Here is a 23,099-nt window from a genome sequence, read left to right as displayed (position 1 = left end):
CGACGTCCTACTTTATATCAGAGATCCCACAACTCACCTCAATCCCATACTGAGAGATGTCACCCACATTGGCACCCATTCCGGTTTCACAATTAACTATTCCAAGTCGGAGATCTTCCCGCTCACTCAATCCACCACACAGCCCGTCTCCGAATATCCCCTGCGCTGGGCCCCTGAAGGCATTAAATACCTGGGTGTACATGTATCCCTTACTAAATCCACCCTACTCACCGATAATTACTCTGCGGCAGCGCAGATAGTTGAGGCTAAAATCTCACGGTGGCGTACTCTTCCGTTATCCGTTGCAGGTCGGCTGTCACTGATTAAAATGATTCTGCTTCCCAAGCTCCTTTACACCTTTAGTAACATTCCCGTCTGGCCTGGGAGGGCATACTTCACTAAATTGCACACGCTCTGCGCACAATTCCTCTGGCATTCAGGTGCGGTCCGCAAGAAGTGGACTGACATGGCACTCTCATACAGACGAGGGGGTATTGCTGCTCCGAACTTTGCTACATACTGGTTGGCGGCCCAAGCCCAATATGCCACTCATTGGTACCCTGGCGCCCCGGTGCGCCCTCATGTTAAGCTGGAACGGCTGGCAACTGCTGGCATTAATTTAATGTCCCTAGTGTTACAGCGACACTACGCCCCGGACTCCCCAGTTGACCCCATTGCTGCGACCATGCTTGCCTGGACACGCATACTAGGCTCATCAGATGGGACCTCCCCGTACTACAAGTGGCTGCCCGCGTGGGCCTGCCCCGGGTTAGAGCCCACGCTAGACGCTGCCTTGGCCCGCCAATGGGAGGCTCTGGGGTATAGGGCATTGTCGGACTTCTATCCAGAGGGCAAATTCATAAACCCCCAGACTTGGAAGCCGGGTCACACTGGATCCCCCTTGGAAACTCTCCAGTACTACAGGCTCCGCGCGGCGTTCCGCTCTAGGTGGCCCTCTTTCCCTAACGAGCCCCCTGACGACCCGGCTATAGCGTACATTGCTAACTCGGGCGGTGCACGGGGCGTCATCTCATCATTATATCATATCCTGCAAGACGCCCCTTCTACGCCGGTCCTCGGTGCTCGCAACAAATGGGCAGACGAGCTGGGCCTGGAGATAACTGATGAGCTTTGGGAGAGCATGTGTCTCCACACCCAAAAAGTCTCTCTCAACTTCCGCTTCCGAGCCATGCAATATAAGCTCCTTAATAGGCTATATTATACACCGTGCAGGACTTCGGGGTTTGCTCGTTCTGAGGTGCGCCTGTGCCCACGCTGTGGGGCCGAGGACGCTGATCATCTACATATGTTCTGGACCTGTCAGAACCTGTTCAATTTCTGGGACGGGGTTCTTAAGACACTTAGTGCAGTAATTGAAACCACTATCGATCCCGATCCCCTTGCCGTCCTATTTGGGGTTTGGAGCACTGAGGAAACTAAACACCTGAAAAAGTTTTTAAATGTAAGTTGTATGATTGCCAAGAAGTGTATACTCCAGAGCTGGAGGTGTCCCCCGACCCCGCAGAGATGGTTGGGCCTGCTTACATGGTCACGGAATTGCGAAGAGGACTATCTGTCTATGCTGCCGGCCCAGTCTCGCCCCAAGAACATTTGGAATGAATTTAACACATATCTCAATAATCAGTCCGAGAGTGGGTCGGAGTCCTGTCTGTCCCCGGCCACCACTCCTGCATCATGATCTCCTCAGGTCTTCTCCTTTATCCGCAAAACATTGTAGTCACTGCTGTAATGTTGACAAGGCAGCCTGTAAGCACCTCCATGTCTTATATGTTTCATATGCTTGTTGCCTTGATGTTTGTACCTTGTGAACCTCTGCCGATAAAAATAAAAGTTTAAAAAAAAAAAGAATGAAGTTCACTGAAGTTTACTAATAACAATGGACTGTAATGACCTTGATCAGTTTTGTAAAAATTGTTAAATCAATTAAATTCAACAAAAAGAAAAGAAAAAAAAATGGTACTGATGGCAATTTAACACCAATAAAAACGAAAGCACAATTCCAAATAAAATATATCAGCACTGCTTAAAGTGTGTTTTGTTCCACAAGAAAATACACCAGGTAATCTGAGATTGGAAAATTGCTCCTGGGGTGCAAAGTGGGAGACTATCTCATCTTAGATGGATTTCAAACCTATGACCTGCGTAGTAGGAGGCAAGGACAATCACTATTCACCTACATCAAGTACATTAATAAAGCAAGATATAGCACTAGAATTGAAATCTCAGATCTGCCCGTTAAACATCTGTGCATACAACATGCTGAGCTATATTTTCAAAGGGACCAGCATCTCTGTAAGACATGTATGGCTAAGGTAATGTCACTCCCAAGGTAGGCATACTTGATTCATGACTGACTCAGCTCCAGCAATCAAATATAATATAATATATGCAAATGTGGTTTGTTAACTACTCTGTAGCAGCAGGGCTTACAGTGACCTGGTGGCTAAGACTCTTGGGCACCTGGATGCTATTAGTATGGCTATATTACCGGAGGAATTTAGCTGTGAATTTCTCATAAAGTTGAAAGCGAAAACTGCAGATTTGGCTCGCTCTCAAAACTTAGCAAAATTAATGCTGAAGAAGAGATATGTGCAATATTCGAAAAAAGGTTTTATACCTGGTGAACTGCACAGTTATTTGACCAGGATTTGTGATATAGATCTTAGACATGTTATACTATATCTCTGATTAAACATATTGGACCTCATTACGACCCTGGCGGAAAGTGACTGACCGGACCGCAACAGCGTAAATAGCGTTTCCGCCATTGCACGAAGGAGCAAAGTGCGGCCAATCACGACCCATCGGGCACGAGCATTACGCCATGGCGGAATCCGAAAGGCTGCGATGGCGGAAATGACCCCAAAACGGCCCTTACCGCCGCCGTACGCTGCACCAGGTGCAATACCGCCACCCATCTTAGCGGTCACCGTAATGAGCGGTCACCGTAACGAGCGTGCACCGCAAATTACGGCCACCGTAAATATACGGAAACGGAATTAAAAGCATGTTGCCGGAACGGGAAACAGCACGCCGCACAACTATAAAATCCGAATCCCAACACAACCATAAAAAATCCGACCCTGACACACATCCCAACCCGTTAGCAACCCCAGTTAAAAAAATAAGTATGGGAAAGGTAGCCAAGAAAGCGTGTGACCGCAAGCGGCAGGTACACTTCTCCCGAGAGGAACTGACCGTGCTCACCGAGACCCTCCAGGAAAATGCCGCCGTCGTCTTCTCCAGTGAAATGACCAGGACGGCCCTTGCCAACAAGAAGGCCATATGGGCCCTGGTGGCACAGCGCGTAAGTGCGGTGGGGACAACACCCCGCACGCCACAGCAATGTCGCAAGCGGTGGGACGACCTGCGGATCCGCGTACGCAGCATACTTTCTGCGAACAGGAACATCGCCACAGCTACCGGGGGGGGTTCAGAGTCGCCCATCAAGTTGACCCCCTGGGAGGAAATCTGCGCCTCCACCATAGGAATGGAGAGCATAGAGGGAGTCGGAGGGATGGAGAAAGGAGTGCCGACATCCGGAGAATCAGGTAGGTTGGCCAAGAGAAACAATGCGAAATCCACAAACCACGAACATGTGCAGTACCATGTGACCCCATAGTGCAATACATACTTTGCCCTGACAGCGCCCTCTAAAAGTCAGAATGAACAAACAAATCAATCAAGAAGCCATAAACAACCCCTACATGTGCAGCATGCACCCCCTAACTGCAGGCAGCCAAATGAATGCATCCTCAATCCACACGAAAATGAGACCACCTCCAAGGCCCAGTCCCAAATCAGCCTCATGTACCACCCCAATGCATTTGATACGTTGCCATTCCAAATCCGACAGACCCATAACTAACGCTCGCCCCTCTTTACTCCACCACAGGGTCCGATACCAACGACGAGCTGCAGGACACCCCTACCAGCACGCCTGCAAAGAGGGCCAGGACCAACGTCCCAAGAGCCTCCACCTCAGGTGCAAGGATCAAGACACGGCAGCAGCAGGAATCAAGTGGCAGCACACTGGAGGGGACTGCAACAGGCACCCCAGCAGCCAGCAAGTCCACAACCCCAGCACCACAGGTCCCCCCAAAGAACGTATCTGATGGCACTGCCTCTGGTGGTAGCAGCACCATAGGTGACACAGCTGTCATGCCAGCATGCTCCGACACGGAAAACAGTGCTGGCGACGTAGGTACCATCCATGACCTTTCCCAATCCCCCTGCATGTTCCATCCCCTACACCATGACGAAACCACGCAGGGGCACCCTGAAGACGACGACTGGCCAACCCCCACAAGTCCTGTGCCAAGGCAACATGTGTTGAGCAGCCCCCCTGTCACACCACCGCAAATGTCCATGGCCCAGCAGAGGCAACAGTCCCTCGACCTGCTGATCGAGCAACAGCAGGAAGCGTCCACGCTACTCAAGGACCATGCAAATGAATGCGGGGGTTCCAGGGCAGCCATGGAAACATCCACCGAGACACTCAGGGCACAAATAGAGAAAAGTAGTGAGAGCCTCAGGGGAGAAATGGAGAGAAGCACCGAGAGCCTGAGAGCACAAATGGAGAAAAGCACCGAGAGCCTGAGGGGGGAACTGCATGCGACGTCCAAAGACGTTTGTGCTGAACTTGCTGCTGTGCGCCGTGTGCTCTCGGAGCTCTCACAAACCCTCAGAGACATGCATGGACGCGAGCAGGCAGAGACATCATCCGTGGCAAGTTCCGTCCAGGGCAGCCCCCAACGCAGATCTGGCAGGAACCTGCGCTCCACGGGCAGGGGTGCCCCTGATACCCGTAGAGGGGGCTTGCAATAGCGTCTACCCACGGACAGCATGCATATTTGGACACTGGTGTTGGGGGGGGAGGTAGTAGGGTGGAGGGGGTGTGTTGGGCTTCACTGGGTGGCGGGTCCATAGGGTGTATAAATCAAATCACATTAACAATACAGCACCTCATTATCATCCAATGACATGTGTGGACATTGATATTTGCGTACGAGGCCTTCATAGGCGTACAGTCCACAATGTGCCTGTACTACACACACACAGTGCCACAGGTCCCCTTTCCGTGTAATAGGCACCATGCGTGGTTGCTAGAAGCATGCATCTATGATGCTCTGTCGGATTGCACGTACATCCTGTGCCTCATGGACTCCTTGAGGTGCCTCCACATCCCCACCCTCATCATCATCATCATCTTCAGGTGCATGCAGTACAGCGTCAGGGGGCATGGGCACATTCCTACGTATGCACATGTTGTGCAGCATGACACATGCCATGACCATCTTAGAAACCTTCTCATGGCTGTACATGAGTGCCCCGCCAGACCTGCTGAGGCTGCGGAAACGAGCCTTCAGTAGGCCGAATGCCTGTTCAATGACCACACGGGTACGTGAGTGGGCATGGTTGTAGTCCTCCTCATGCTCGTTCTGTGGGTTCCGGATTGGTGTAAGGAGCCATCTCTTCAGTGGATACCCGGCATCACCTGTATGAGACGAATAAAGGGTGTCAGTGGAATGATAGTGCTAAGTAGCCCCCCCCCCCCTGCAAGGTCATTGACGCATCAAATGGGCCACGATGTCATGCATGGAATGAGACTCACCGAGTAGCCAGGATCTGTGCCCTGCGTGTCGCTCCATGTAGCGTGGTATTCTTGTGTTCCTCAGGACCATAGAATCATGGGTAGATCCTGGAAATCTGGCACAACAATGCGTAAATATCTTGTTGGAGTCACACACCATTTGCACATTGATTGAATGAAATTGTTTCCGGTTGCGGTACTGGACCTCCATGGCATGTGGGACAACCAATTCAACATGGGTGCAGTCGATGGCACCAATGCAACCCGGGATGCCGCCAAGTGCATGGAATCCCACTTTAGCGTTGGTAATCTCCTGGTACGTGCGTGGTAGTGTGATGTGGTCGTCGGCGTGCTTCAGGAGGGCATCGTGCACTTGGAAGAGTGTCCGTGAGAACAGTGGCTGTGAAATGCCATGCAACTGTCCCACTGTGTGCTGGTAGGTGCCTGTGGCCAGGAAGTGGAGTGCAGACACCACCTTCAGTAGGGGTGGGATGGCGGTTGGGCTATCTATCATGCTCACGAGGTCAGCATGTGTCATGTCCACAATGGCGATTATGGTGTCCCGGTCCAAACGGTAGAGGGTGTGGATCTGCTCAGCAGTGAGGTTGAACGGATCGGCTCGGAGGCGTGGGATTGCGGGCCGCCTGCGTGGTGGTAGTGGCAGTGCTTGTGGGCCTTGCTGACCCTGCCTTGCCCTCCTCCTCCTCCTTCTCCTCCGTCTCCCCTGTGCGCCCGGTTGTTGTACCTGTTGTTGTTCGTCGTCTTCTTGTAGTTGTAGCACTTGCAGTGCTATCTGGTACCCCAGGCCCAACATCGCTAGTCCTGCCGGTAGCATTTTGGAGTGGGAGTGGTTGTGGGAGGGGTTTGGGTCTGCAATATATGTGCTGTCGGCCTGTATGGCCTCCACCTGTGCTGATTGAATGAATCTGTGGCAGATGCAATCCCTTCTGGCCGAGCACGTCCCGCACGTAAGGCTGCATTTGGCCGCATGGCATCTTGGGATTTGAATCATGTATCAAATCCCGATGGCAGTGTGATGTACTTTGACTGATCTTCATGCTATGCTCCCATTGTTACACATGCTATGATTGCAGCCGCTTACATACCTGTGAAGAGTCAGTGGCATGTAGGGCTCGATCGATGGCCGACCCTCATGCAGCACAGTAACGTACTTCACCGACGGGCGTGGCGTGCCATTTGTGATTGCAGCCAGTTAGCATCATGACACACAGCCGCACTACATTGATGTAATTGTGAATGCAAGCGTTCACAGAAGCCTTTTCGACGTAATGTTGCAAGTGAGGAATTCGAAGGCCAGCATTTTGGGTTTTGAAGTAGCGGCGAGGATACGCCCACAGGTCTGGCTGGAAATGTAACGTTCTATTGTAGAATGTCCTTGGGACATGGCCCATAACGAGCAGGCAATGAATGATATGAATTGAATGGGATGCGCAATAGCGTAGTGGACGATAAGGCAGGAAGTTCCCAAATCCATCTTGCTTCACAACACTACAGATCCGGCCAGGGGCACAGTGGTTTTTGCGGACTGCATTACGCACAGACGCGATGGAAGTTTCACATATTATGTGAGTGAATATTCATGCGTTTTCATTGCGGGATGAGGGAATGATGTGTGGATGCATGGACTGATGATTCCGTTTAGGGTCTGCCATGTACATGGGTTTTTTGATTCACTCCCCTTCCCCTGCGTTATGTGATGCAAGGCTGCCATAGTGGGACATACGTCTATCTGCCCTTGTCGGATCCTCCCTGTCTCGACGCGCCTTCATACACTTGTGTCTAGGCACGTTACTAATCCCATGTCATGGGTTCTATCTTGACGGACGCATGCACAGTAACCGACGTTGACAATGGTGTATTTAGCTCGATTGGTTTCGTTATGATTCGATACTGATTTAGGGGTGTGTATATTCCTTTGGAGTGGGCTAGCATGCATATGGGTGTGGATTTGGTGTGTTGAATGAAGATTGTAATGCATCATGAGTCCCGTAATGCAATCGGTTGATTTGTGTTTCTTTTGGGTGACAGGTATCTCCTGCCCTATTGCAGATGCCATCTCTACGCCACTCCTCCAGATGGTTTTTACTCTCGACTCCTGCAGCTTCGGGTGAATCAGTGGAGCACCATTTCGATCATATGGGACGATCGCCAATGGGCCACATGCCCTTACGCTGTACTGGTGGCTAGGTGCAACATTTCGGCCTTTCAGCTCGACTAGTGCCTGCCTCATGGGACGGACCTGCGGTTCTTGCCGCTTCCATGTTGCCTTTTGGAACGTTGATGTAGGCCCTGTGTGCCATGATGGTACAGGGCGTCACACAAGTGGAAGCCGGTCAATTATTGCAGATGCAGCCCTCGGTGATGATGGTTGTTTTGGTGGTATTTTGCAAATTGCTGTGGGGCCTTTGTCATTTGGATGTGCATTTAAATTGTATTCCGATATTTGTCGTGTTGCGTTGTTCTTTGCAGGTGATGTGGCGATTTTCGCTTTGTGGCGGTATGTATTGCGTGATGATCTGCATTGTGTTCCGCCTTCTGAGTTGAGTTGTGTGGTACAGTACTGGCCGCGTTTGCCTACGTAGCACAGTATGGTCACGGATAGGGGCTGCCATTGTGACTGTTTACATGATGTGCTGTTCAGGGGCGGGGGATTGGCTTTTGGCCGACTGGTGCCTGTCAGCCAGGTCAATTGGTGGAATGATGGGTTGTTCAGAATGTGGCTGGTCACAGGTGACTGTGTTTGCGTGCGTTTGTTGGAGGGGGACTGGGGTCATGTCCATTGGAATAGCTTCTGTATTGATGCCATCTGTGCCCTGCAGCTCCCATCGGCCCCTCTTGGGATGAGCCTGGCTGCTCAGTCACTCTGCCGACTTGTGTGGTACATGCTTCTGCTGATGGTTGGTTTGTTTACTGGCATGAGTACAGGGCTGGTGCAATCCCCCTCAGGATGCTGTTTTGGATGTTGCCTTGCGCTGGTGGCAAGCGATGGGGGACTACTGTTGTTTTGTGTCATGTGTTCTTGATTTTCATTTTGATGTATTGTACCTTCACATGCCTGTGCTGCGTCAGTACGGCTATGGTGACATGCCGTACATGGATGCCCACTCACGGGGCGCTTTGAGCCCCTGCATGCTTTTCTACGTTGGCATGCATGGGTGAATTGTGGATTTCACTGGTTGCATAGTGTGAGTACATTGCGCCTGCCAGGAGTTGTGCAATGAGGCCAGGGAGTGGAGTACAGGCACTCAGTGGGCCATTTACGGTTGGTTCGCGTTGCCGTATTTCTCGCCATGGCGGAATGGTACTTTACGACGTGCTTGATGGCGTTCAGTACATGTCCGCTAGGGTCAGAATTCGCGTACCGTTGCGCCATGGCGGTGATTCCGGTTTTGCAAGGCGCGCGTGCGCGTACTTGGTGCAGTTAGCGTTGCCGTTCACTGCGGTGTCGCTAATGGCATCGTACTTTACGGTGACGGGTCATGATCGCAACGAGCGGTGTTCGATGGCGGTATTGCATTTCCGCCATCATTTTTCCATTTCCGCAAGGGTCGTAATGAGGCCCATTGCCAGTTTTGGAATATGGGGAGGCTTGGCAGAATATTCCAATTGAGGATAGAATATGTAGATTATCCAGGGAGCAAATTAAAACTGCATGACATATACTGACTGTGTGTCCCTGTCTTGTTGAGCATCAGCGTAAAGGATATGGAGCACTGGTACATTCAACTTTCCCTTTACAGTACTTGTTGGCTATCGGTCTTGCGCCCATTTTAGCCTTAAATGGAGTTTACCGCCCACTTTGGGCTGCAATCCCAAGCAACCCGACTCCAAGAAGACCCGATCCCGGCACGTCGGGGGGCGCTTACACCGTCCGCGGGGTGAGCCTCGATCAGAGGCTTGAACTCTCTCTTCAAAGTTCTTTTCAACTTTCCCTTACAGTACTTGTAGCTATATCTTTGGCTGAATCACCGATCATTACTGCTGCGTCTTTCCATGTATGGAAGGTTGCATTATCTCGCATAGAGGCGTCTGACATCAATAAGGTTTAAGGAAAAGTGGAAGAATGCTATTTGAGAATTACTAACGGAATTGATTTGTTTTTATGCCTTATTCATTCTGGCAAATTGGAAGAAATGGGAATGTGATCTAATGCAATCTTTGTGGATTTTATATGATAATAGCCTAAGTAGCCTTCGTATTCCACCGTTAAAAATTAACACATATTATTGTTTGCCACAAAGGTAAAATGTTATACGTGTTAATTTCACTAATTAATTGAACACCACATTTTCATTTACCTCCAATTTAAATTCTCACATGAATATCATATTTGTATGCTTACTCTGATTATTTGCAGTGTTGCTAGCAGTGGTGGCCATTGTCACTGCTAAACACACAATGCAAATAATCAGAGTAAGCATACAAATATGATATTCATGTGAGAATTTAATTTAGATGTAAATAATGAATTAGTGAAATTAACATGTATCGGGTTTATTGGAAAATAAATCAATGAAAAGAAAGACATACTCCCTCTTTTCTAAAAATAAATTGAAAGAAAATAACACAAGACCAGTTCAGCACAGACAGCCTGATAATGAGCACTTTCTACAAACGACACCACAAAATGTAATGCCATTTTTTTTTTAAATAGTTGATTATCTCGGGAATGGGATGACCTATTGAGCTAGAAATAGTTGCATTAATTCGGCAATGAAATAAAGAATATTCCATGCAAAATTCATGATGCCAGACCTCACCATTCATGAGGAGTTACGTCCCCAAGATCAACGCCACATGCAAACCCACAAACAAACACGACTTTGTTTTATATATATATATATATAGATTGATATTGCAACATATTAATCTGTGACAGTGAAGATTGATTTGGAACAATAGGCGTCATCTCATTAGTTTTATATTGTGTTTTATAATGTAATTAACATTGGGCCTCATTATGACTCTGGCGTTAAGGGGTTAACGGCGCTGTAAAAGGTTGCGGCGCCGTTAACCCCTTAACCCTTTACTACGAGGTCCCTTTGCGGCTCCCGACCTTAATGGCTGGGCTGTACCAGCTGTTAAAGTAGGGACCCGCAAAGGGACCTTGAAGGTAATTACGGTACCGCAATTTGCGGTACCGTAATTACCGCCTTCCCCATTCCCATTGAGCTCTATGGGGCAAAAATGGGAATGGGGAAGGGCCAATGGTAAATGGGGAATTACCGCCCCGCCAACCTTGGGATGGGGTGGTAATTCCCCATTTCACCATGGCGGATTCGGTAAGTTACCGGCGTTAACCATGGCGCTAATATCGCCATTGGTTAATGCCGGGGTTGTAATGAGGGCTTGTGTTTTAAATTGTAATGTGTTTCATAATATGTGTTTTAGTGATAGTGTAAAAGGATTTATTGTTAAACAATATACACTTAATAAAAGAAAAATATAATATAATATCTGGAAATATGATTTATAAACTGGTCTGTACCTCAAAAGAACAGAAACATTTATTTAATGAAAGGTCCCAGATTAAGAGCAGTAGGGCATACAATCCCCTACCACAATGTGACCAATTTACACTGGCCACCAGTGCTTATTATACTTGCTCAAGAGGGTAAGAAGGAAGATAAGATATTATGCCCATTTAATCCTTATTCACTTTGTGAAGCCTGATAACAAGTGAAGTCTGATAACAAGTGATGGACTTGGTCATGAAAAGTAGAGACGTTCTGAGAATTACAGGTCCTGTCCCATTAAACGTACAGAAGCATTGCTGTGAATTAGTAGTACTCCTACATTAATGTATAGACCTGACATTTTGGTGCAAATAAGGTTGAATCCTATATTATCCTCCCTATTATGTGTGCTTAAGTGCTTCAGGGCTGAAACATCACATTCCATTTAGACACCTTTCAGCTGCCTCTTCTCATCCCACCCAGTCACAGACCTGGGGACAGGATGCAGACAGTTCTACTCGATGTATGTTTTGGAGGAAGGCCCCAAACCAGAATAAGGTCCAGTCATGAAAGGGCCTTCTGCGACTTTCAAGAGTCTGAAGACCAAGATGTTAAATCTGCTGTACGAGTCGCAGACCAGCAGTGAGCCACTTTGTATGAAGGTCAAGGAGGCTTTATTATACAGATGCACAGGTTCCAGTTACTCTAGTTATATGTTACTTAGTCCACCAAGTGCCCATCATCATTTTACGTAGCTCAGGACCTTAAACTGACACTCTCAAAACATTCACTAAGCCATACACCAACATTCTTGTGAGCTGTTAATCATAGCTTCGCACCAAAATTCTACCTGCACTTGTAGATGGCCAGTAGGACAAGCACAGACATCCAACCTGAAGTACATCTCCCTTCCTTGCACAATGGATCAACTCACTTATTGTTGCCAACTTGAGGGATAACTACCTGGTGTCACTCCTTCCTCTCTCAGCTGCTTTGTGTACAGCAGATTTAACATCTTGGTCTTCAGACTCTTGAAAGTCGCAGAAGACCCTTTCATGACTGGACCTTATTCTGGTTTGGGGCCTTCCTCCAAAACATATTGTCAGCAGTCAGTCCTGGAGGGTTTCAGCCTTCTTGGTCCAGGATAATGAGTTGAGTTCCACAGAATCAACTGAAACTGCCCCCATTAGGCTATTCCATGCTAAGAATAATGTACTATTCTGGCATTTGTCAAAGAAATACTTGAACAATCCTTCTTTTGCTGTCCACAAAACCTCACTATAAAACAGACTGTCCTGGGTCCACTGAGCTGAGATCAGCTATTTGTCTTTTCGGCAAAGCCTTCAACATCACATTTTCAGAACCTCATGGGCATCATTATAAGTTTGCCAGCGGTAAACTTTCCGGTACCATATTTCCCGGATCAGCAATTTACGAGTTGTGCTCATGGGTGCCTTTCTGCCCCCCAGGTCTGACCTGGTGGGCAGAGCGGTACCCGCAAGCACAGCATGTCGGATGCACCCGCAGCGTTAATAATGGTGCCGGTGCATTAGACCTCCCCGTTCCCATTGCGCCCTATGGGGCTCAAATGGGAATGGGGAGCATTCCGTTCCGGCGCCCGTGAATGGGCAATTACCAGGTCCGGCAGGGCTGTAATGACCCGGTAATTGCCCATTCGCGGGCGCCAGAAGTTTTCTGAAGTTTGGTGGCAGCCTGCCGGTTTTACCGGCAAGGCTACCACCAAACTTCTAATGAGGCCCAATGTCCGATTTCAACTGTTACCCTTCCATCATGGTCTTTCTTTTAGTCACTGACACTTAACTCATGAGTTGATGGATGGAGCCTTTAGTTTGTCCATTCTGTATTGAGCACACCTTCTAAATGTCGCCACTCACTCTTTGGAGAAGTGCATTGTAATCTAGTAAAAGGTGATGATGGTTCCCAGTCGCAGACCAGCAGTGAGCCACTTTGTATGAAGGTCAAGGAGGCTTTATTATACAGATGCACAAGTTCCAGTTACTCTAGCTATATGTTACTTAGTCCACCAAGTGCCCATCATCATTTTACGTAGCTCAGGACCTTAAACTGACACTCAAGCCATACACCAACATTCTTGTGAGCTGCTAATCATAGCTTTGCACCAAAATTCTACCTGCACTTGTAGATGGCCAGTAGGACAAACACAGACATCCAACCTGAAGTACATCTCCCTTCCTTGCACAATGAAACCAAAACCACAATAACTCCTACCATAGCAGATATACAGATGTAGATACACACAGGGTTCCAAGCTAACAATAGAACCCACTCACACCTATGCAACGGTAAAACAACCCCAAATGCTCAGGTAACACTGGGAGGGTAAAAGGGAACAACACTTGACAGAAGCCAGGCAATTAAACATTGTGTTGTACATGTCCTCCATGAGCAATGCACGACTGCCGACTAAGGTAGCCCTCCTCAAAGACATTGGGCCTCATTCCGAGTTGGGCGATAAGGGTTTACCGGCACCGGTAAGGATGCCAGTGCCGGTAAAGCCTTACCGCCCTATTCCGAGGTCCCTTAGCGGGACCCGCAAAGGACGTGTGGTCTGACCACACATCCTTTGCGGGTCCCGCTAAGGGACCGGGGCGCTAATAACAGGCCTGCTATTTGCGGGCCCGTAATTAGCGCCTTCCCCATTCCCAATGGGCCCTATGGGGGCTCAAATGGGAATGGGGAATGGTTTACTGAATGGGGATTTACCGGCTCCTCCCAGGTCGGAATGACCCGGTAAGTCCCCATTCAGCCAGACTGGACCCGGACCTGGTTTTGGAGGCAGCCATGGTGCTAATAGCAACATGGCTGCCTCCAAACTCGGAATGAGGCCCATTATCTACAGTCCCACCTAGTGCTACCACCGTACAATGCACTAACTGGCTGCACCCCAATGGCACAAGTACAGCTATCCCTGTGCCATACACATTACATAAAATCGCACATCTGCCACCAGGAACCTATAATTCCCCAGTCTTCTCAAGGTGTCTGCTATACCTGGCAACTCAAGGTACTCCCAGCACTCCAGATGAACAGACATGCATCAGTAACAACATACAAACCCAAATCATCCTACATAGCAGACCCAAGCCTATCTACACCGATCAATTCTTTGGGAAAACATGCATCTGTGCCACCAAACACTCACATTCAATACCCTTGCATACAGCATACATCACACTTGGTGTACCACCCATCCAACACCAGGAAGCCAATTGCCATAAGGTAAATCCGGGAGCAGTATAATAAAGTCAAACATATCCAGCAATAAACCTGAAGGATCCCGCTCTATTGAGATATCTGACCTACAGATATACATATGTCCTGACCTACTTAAAACTATACCCTGGGGTAGCTACAAGAACCTGAAGTTACAAAAGCATTAATATTCCTAAACCTATGGATGCTTAGAAGGACAACAAAAAAAACATTAACTCTAGTCAATCCACAGGACAACGGCCTCAGACAGCTAGCAGGAAAGATGATATCACATGTAATAGCTTCCACCCAATCTCACTACTTTCTTCACCATACTACAGTAAACCCCAAAACTATCCAAGAACCAGGGCATGGGGTTCCTACAATATGCCACAGCCAACACTAAACACTCTAATCCTGCATACCTAATGCCTAACCTATAGACCAAATTGTGAGCCCTATTCGGAAAGTTGAGAAAAAACAGTCCAGGGGTTGACATTGGGATTCATAGAGCAGGAGCTGGAAGAAACTTGTGGGTGTTAGGATTTTCCTCTGGATGTTAGGATTTTCCTGTGACCAGGAGTTACTCATCATGACCCAGGACCTAGTAAAATCCATCTACATGAATAGAGTGGTGCCTGTAAGATCATTGAACTTGCTTTTTTCCCATATTGTGGCATGAACCAAAAAATGCACATTCTTTGAACCAACCTCTTCCTAGAGCTGTGTTGCTATGTCTTGCACCGGCTTGCTGACTGTTTCTGTTGTGTGATTTCTTTTAACATGTTGCCTCACATCCCTTCCCTTTTTACGTTCCCTTTGAATTGCTTTTCCTTTTTATTTGTTTTACATTTATCGTATGTCAATTCTTTTATCTTGCTGCTACCTCTCATTTAGTCTTTACCTATTATTGCTGCAGCTTCATAACTCCACCACTACATCTGCTGGTGCTTTAATCTGCAACTTTCACTTTACTGCAACATTTCTATCTCTGGTGCCACCACTTTTTTTCTCAGATGGGAACCTTGCTCACTCTCTTTCCTTCTGCTGCTGCTTCAGAAAAAGGCGCCAATACATAGCATACAACAAATCTAACTCCCAGATTAGAAGCAACTATAACTTTGTCTAGTGCTTAGGATCATTCATGCTTTACATGTCTTCTAGTGCTTTATAAATACACGTTTATGCAAATTCACAGACACATGCCAAATAGGTACATTTATCTGGCACCAGTTGGCCTGGAGAGCTACAGATAGCTCACGGTGGCTGTTTGTGTCAAACTAACCAGGCCTTTCTATGCCCTCTCCGGGAGCTGAGTAGCTACCATCAATTTCGAACCCTGCAGTCCAAGAAATAGGTGGAAGGTAATGGTGTAACAGATGAGCAGATCACTTGTAAGTCACCACAATGCTCAACATCCATGCCCTCCCACCTTCCTCAATCCTCAGCAACCATACCCTTCCATCTCCCTCAATCCCCAATATCCATACCCTCCACTTCCCTCCATCCCCAACACCTATACCCTTCCACACCCTTTACACCTCCCAGTATTATTGTCAAATCACAAAACGTGTCACTCCATGCCTTCTTGGGCATAACTGCCTGTTCAGGGTATGAACCGGCCACGTTTATCTGTGAGTGGTGTTGAGGGCTGGCAGCCAATGTGCCCTCCTTGGGAGTGACAGAGATAAATGCTTCTGACTCCTGGTCCTGGATGTGCTGGAGGGTCAGGAGCATGGTGTGCTGCATGTTTTCTGTGAATGCAGATAGGGCCTCAGTCAGCTTCCTGACCTTCTGGCATACAACAGTATTGACAGCAGTTGCCACGGACAGATGCCAGTACTGCCAGGCTATGGACCTGGCAATCCTGCAGGATGAGCCCTGTACACAATTGCTGATTGTCTGCAGATGCTATAGCTGCATTTCGGCTATATGTTCGATCCAGACCTGGCATGTTCTTTGGTGTCAACACGCCACCAATGGCATCAGTTATATGCAGTGGCACACGCTCAGGGCCATGTAATAGGCTGGGCTGATGCATTGGGACCTCAACCTCCTACCACCTGCATCTATTGGTTCAATGACATCGTCATTGCCCACTGTGTCAGTGTCATGCTGCTGATGGCATTGGATCAATGGCTCATGGGAAGAGGGGGTTCAGCGGGTGGATGGGTGGGTCTTCATGTCAGTTCATGGGTGGTAGTGGTCTCATCTTGCTCCTCAACTTTCTCCACGGGGCCTGCCTGCGGAGTGGATTCTGCAGCTGGTGGAGGTGCAGCTACTGCAGCTGTGCTGGCAGTACTGCAATGTGGTGTAGTTCCAGCAGCGACATGTGCAATTCGGGTGCAAAGGTTAGTTGTCACGATTGTGTCAACTGTTGCAGTGTGTCTGCTTCCTGCAGCTGGCATGTTGCTGATGTGGCCTGAGGCAGGTGGTCACTCCAGGTCCTTTTCCTGTTGTTGCAATGGCTAAGGAGCACATGAGGTAAAGGTGGATGGGCCTTGGCATGCCTTTGGACATTTATCTGCACCTGAGTCAACTGTGAACCTGTTTTGTGGATAATATGCTGTCAGGCATCATGCATACTTGTACGAGGTATAGCAAGGCCCTAATGCACTACGATGGATGCTCATTCTAGGCACATGTAGTTTCACTGTTATAGAATGTAATGCTTGAAGTGTTCATTATTTGAACCAGATATGATCTCTGTCGCAAAAATACCTTATTGGACTTGAGAGCTATATCTCGTGTGACATGGTGTTAAGTGATGAGTTACATGTATGCATTGGGCAGTGGAGTGGCCAGGGAACATGGCCAGGGTAGGTTGTTGGGCAAATGACAGTGCTCCAGCAAGGTGGGATTAGGGTCAGGAGAGGGTAGCCATCTCATATGCAGGGTCTCATTGGCATATGGCTTGAGAATTGGAATTTACATGTGTTGGCGCAGTCTTTGGCGTTGGTGTTTCCTATGTGGGTTGATTGCCTTTTGGGTGTGTCAGTGCTGAATGTGGGTTCAGGGGTTTCAGTTTGGCACTTGGCCATGGCCTGCCTTCATGGGTGCTTCTCATAATTGCATGGGGTCACATACACATTTACACAAAGGTGCACACTGTTCCACCTTCCCTTGCACAAGCATGTTGTTGCAGTGCCATAGTCCACATTGCCATTTGCAAGGTAATTCCACTGTACATTGTGGGCGTCTATCCTGGGAGACACATGCAGGGGATAGGGATTTTGGAATGCACTGCCATGGGAGACTGGAATGGGCATTCATACTCACAAGCCTCACATTGACTGCTTGTTCCAACTTCGGCCCCTCCTACAACCCAAGCTCCCCACAAAGGAATGTCCACACACTATATTATGTGCAAACACAGTTCTTTATATAAAAATAATGTTCAAGATATATACATCAATTAATTACACACTTTGTACTTTGGCAAATCTAATATGGCAAATATATACAATGGGCCTTATTACAAGGTTGGAGGAAGCCTTGCGGGTAAAACCAGCAAGGCTACCTCCAAACTTGCAAGAAAGTCTGGCACCTGCGAATGGGCAATTACCGGGGTATTCCAGCCCAGCCGGACCCAGTAATTCCCTTTCACAGGTGCCGGAATCGGGTGATCCCCACTCCCATTTGAGACCGATAGGGCTTAATGGGAATGGGGATGCCTGTAGCACCGGCACTGTTCATAATAGTGCCTGTGCTACAGGCATGCTGTGCTCGCGGATGCCTTTAATTCCGTGAAAGGCACCCACGAGCACAACTCTGAGTTTGCCAGTCCGGATGCAACAGTACCAACATGCTAACTGGTACTGTTGTATCCGGACCAGCAAGCTTGTAATGAGGCCCAATAATGTCTATGTGGTACAACACTTAGCTATTGACTCCTTTAAAAAGCACCAACTGCTGACAGTTTCTAATGGCATACAAATAAAACAGTAATGTGTATCAGCATAGATCATAGGAAGGAAGGCAAAGTTAAGTTAAACAATGGCAGAATGTTTTCGACCTCTACCAAGGCACAGGTCTGAGTGAGAACACCCCCCAATCTGGGCAACATGTAATAAAGAGTACTAACAAGCCCAGTCCATTTATGTTTAAATAGTCTTGTTTCCTGGTTAAAATTGTTCCACTACCCCAATGTACCTGAGTTAGCAATGAATCTTCGATGGATCCCTCAAGGATGTATTCCCTTTATAGCAGGAGCCACGTGGCGTTGAGATTCCTCGAAGAAATGTGAACACTGGTGTCGAGACTGCAGCTTCGATCTTCGTGGTGCTCGTCGATGATCGGTCGAGGACATCCTGGGAAGATGACACGTGCGCTGCACCTCGATGCAAAGCATTTGGTGCCGCAAAGAAGACTCGAAGAATGTAGGCCCAGCAGTGGGGATTCGAGGATTGGTGTTGGATGTCGGTGTCGGCGTTCGGGACTAGACTATGGCTGGACTTTGGATCTTCACTTGTCGGCGTCTTTGTGGGCTTCCGGTGGTGGGAAACCCACCGGCGGATTCTACTCGGTCCTCGGTGACCTCGACTTTCTCCAGCGGGACAAAGTGGTCGGCGGTGACGGTGCCAGAGTTCCCATTGTTCGGCTCCCACTGCTTGCAGTTAATAAAGTTATTGATAGAATTTTGATGGCACGTTACGGCCTTCTCCAAGCTGGCGCCGATTACCACTAATACGTAAGAGGACGTATTTACATACCAGCATGGAAGTCAATTTTTAGATCTGGAACAAGTGAAGAAAGTCAGGGACCTTCTTCCTGTATCTAAATAGGTAGGAGAACATCCCACTTGTTGTTAACGGCACAATAAGCATGCACACATGCCGGTTTTAGAGTATAACAACAGTGCTCAAGCCCATTGTTTTTTACGTACTGCATCCTAGACCAAAGCACGGTCCAGAAGGGCACAAGGCAGTGGGGCGATACACTAGCGAGAACATTGTAGTTGATGTACCAAGCAGTGCAGACCTGCACCGCAGTAGCCACATTTTGAGGAGAGGATGATTTCACTAAATGGATGTCCTGCCCCCTCGTTCATATTGAGGATCACGAAAGAAATTACTGCATTTGAAAACACTGAACAGTTTGTTCTCTTGGAGGCCTTCCAGTTCAGGTGCAAGTCGTATAACGGCCCACTGTGGACCTTCGAAGTACCTGAGTCACCAATTATACGGATGATTTTAAGACACTTTGTTGGCAGCATTATTAAACAAGATAAGAGATATGGGGATTAAGATAACAGGGTTGCCTGTTTTTCTCTTTTTCTGCCCTCTAGTAACAATAATATTGAAGACATACAGAATTATTACGTGTGTGTAAACAAGCGGCCCAAGACACGCAGAAGCAATGAAAGGTGGGTGGACAGCTGCAGTCTACAGGCTGTATACACAATGGTATTCCCTATGGTCAGCTTTTAATATTTACTATGTTTTTGTTTGTAGTGTCCCCCCTGAGAGGTTCTCCATAATTGGGGAATCAAACAGTTTTACATTGCCTTGTGCTTGGTGTTCTGAAGAAAGCTCGGAGGGATAAATTATATTCTGAACCGATGCAGGATACAGTCTGCCCCCCGAGCCAGAAACACAATGGGGGTCATTACGAGGTTGGAGGTAACCGTGGCGCTATTACCGCATGGCTGCCTCCAAAACCTCACCAACTCTGCCCTGGTGAATGGAGCTATTACCGCCCCATTCCAAGGTTGGCGCGGGCAGTAATTCCCCATTCACCAGGGCCCTTCCCCATTCCCATTTGAACCCCCATAGGGCTCAATGGGAATGGGGAAGGCACTAATAACGGTACCGCAAATTGCGGTACCATTATTAGCACCAAAGTCCTTTGCGGATCCCGTCCTTAACGCCTGGTAAAACCAGGCATTAAGGGAGGACCCGCAAAGGGAACTCGTAATAGGGCGGTAAGGGATTACTGGTACCGGTGCCCTTACCGGTACCGGTAATCCCTTACCGGCCGGGTCGTAATGAGGCCCAATGTGTCAACCTGTTTAGTGTAATTTTTGCCATACTGTTAATAACCCCACGTTAAGACAGGGTATATATACTATCCTTATCATACCCTCGAAATAGGTCATGGAATACTGCTGCCCTTAGTCAGTGTCGTGAGGCATTACTAAATGTTGTTTTATTTTTTCATTTTTTTACATTTATATAGCGCACAGACAGCCCGGGGGCATTGTGGCGCTGTTACTTGTAGGAGACTTAGTTACAGTAGGTACACGCTCAAAGCATTAGACAGCATGGATGTTATACATATTATGCATTGAAGGTAATTGGTAAGAGGACTAATTGCAGTAGTGACACAATCACAGTATCCCTAGGGAAGGGACGGTAGTCACGTCAGCAAGTAGGGTTGATCAGGCGAACAAAGTAGTTTTCATGGCCTTATGGAAGGCAGTGAGTGATGGTTCAGCTCGCAGGGTAGTGGGGAGGGCGTTCCAGTGTAGGGAGGCCAGGTAGGGGAAGCTGGCGCCACCTGCTCTAGCTCTTTTGGCCCTGGGTACAGTGAGCATATTGGCATAGGGTGTCCTGGTAGGTCTTGTGGAGGAGGCAGGGTGGATTCCTTGTGACAGGGTGGTGCAGAGAGGTGGATGCATTTGTGGATGAGGGTCAGAGCTTTGAAGATGATCCTCTCCTTTATGGGGAGCCAGTGGGATGCTCTTATAGTGGCAGTGATGTGCTCTCTTTTGGAGAGGCCTTGTGCTGCACGCAGGGCGCTGTTCTGAATTACCTGCAGTTTCTTAAGGTTTTTAGTGGAGGTCCCTAGGAAGAGAACATTACAGTAGTCCAGCCGGGATCCAGTGATGGCTCTAGCTATGTTGGTGCAGATGTCATTTGAGAGAAAGGGCCTAGCTGCATTGAGAAGTTTTGCATGGTAGGCAGCAGAGGGGGCAATTGCATTTACTTGCCTAGTCATGGATAGATTAGAATCTAAGTAGACACCTAGAGTTTTTACCGAGTCAGATACTGGAATTCTGATGGAGTCGATGATGAAGTGGCTAAACTGGGCGTCAAGTTTTTTTAGGGTGTCAGGGGCACCTAGAAGTAGGAGTTAGGTTTTGTCCGAGTTGAGGGAGAGACTGTTGACAGCCATCCATGTTTGGATGGTGTTGTAGATATTTTTGAGAGTCATGGAGTCAGTGTCATAGTCCCCTGTAAGTGTGAGAAGGATCTGCATGTCATCCGCATAGTTGGTGTAAGAGATGCTCAGAAATGTGCTGTGTATATGTTCATGTTTGATATGTTTTTTGATACTAACCTTGAATAACTTCCTTTGAATTAATTAAAAAACTTGCTTGACCATGTGTATTGTCAAAAAATCCCATACAATATTTTCTGTAGCTGTTATCCATCCACTCACGTGTGGTAGGGTGGGGTAGCCTTTGCTCAATTGTTCTTTGGTTATGTGTCTTCACTTACCCATAACATCTTCAGCTTCAAAGGGATGTTGATCTCAACAAAAGGATGTTGATCTCAAAAATAAATTGGGCATCAGCATGTCCCTGCACCACTTCAAAACTCTCAGCAAAAGGTTGAACAAAAGAACATTAATATCCCGCCCTAGTCTCAGGACATCAGGCTGGTGCCAACATAAGAGGGCTTTATTTTTACAACTACAAAAAAAGGAATAGTAGAATAACGTCTCCATCATAAATCATAAAGAAAGTATTTTACAATAGTTCCAGCCAAGGGGTCCGTCCATCCCTGCATGATTGTCTAATTTATGACCCTTGCATTTGTCTTCAGGCTGCCGGTTTGTGGGATTCCTGAACCCTTTTCAGTTGAGTTGGATGTTAAGCGTTGCTCAGCCGGTACTCCCCATTCTCTTGCTCCTCCTCTCTACCTCTCGCCCTTCATCTCTGCCTCTCTCCCTCATTCCCTCTGTCCCCCTTTCTCTCCCTCTCTCCCCCCACTCTCCCTCTATCTCTCTTCCTATCTCCATACCCCTCTCTCGCCTTCTCTCTCTCTCTGTCTTCATCTCTGTCTCTCTCCTTGTCTCCCTCCCTCTCTCCCTCTCTACCTTCATCTCTATCTCTCTCCTCCTCTCTCTCCCTCTTTCCTCCTTTCACCATGTACTTTCCTCCTGATGACAATGCCCTATTCCTCTAACCTCCTCATGTTTATATCACCACCCTACAGCTGTCTCTCCTTGTTCTCCTCTCTGTACTACACTCACTCGCTACTCTCTGCCAGACGTCTTCCCCCAACTCCTTCTCAGACTCTTCATATTGCCAGACTTAATTGGCTACTTTTTATACTTTATATTTCCACTTGAGTAGTGCTTAAGAATATGGAGGACATTTGTGAAATGACGGTTGAGCTATTTTATTACTGAGCTCTGTGTAGTGGTCAGGGGTCTTGGAGAGAGAGAGGCCTCACATTTCATAAAGGCGTACCTCCATCTTGGATTTCAGCAAAGCCATGAACATGTGTGGGATCTGCCCTCGTCCTCCTTGTATCTCTCCTGACTTTGCTTGGGCCAATCTAGGCCCCTGTGCTCTCTTAGTTGTGGATTTGGAGTTAAGACATCCTCGTTTAAGTAGGGGACACTGCCTGTTACTTTTACAATCACTTAATTGTGGAGAATATATAGTGCTGTGGTCCACATGATGGTTTTTACTTTCTCATTCCCATGGTCAATGCAAATCAATTATTCATTGTTTGAGTGAAACTTTGCAATTCCAGGACTTCCATTGACTGCGAAAGTAGGGATTGATATGTGAAATGTTTCCCTTGGTGATAGTATTTGAG

The sequence above is a fragment of the Ambystoma mexicanum genome, chromosome 1q, assembly GCF_040938575.1.
Source record: "Ambystoma mexicanum isolate Mex_15411 chromosome 1q, UKY_AmexF1_1, whole genome shotgun sequence".
NCBI lineage: Eukaryota > Metazoa > Chordata > Amphibia > Caudata > Ambystomatidae > Ambystoma > Ambystoma mexicanum.
Note: the sequence above shows the minus strand (reverse complement) of the source record.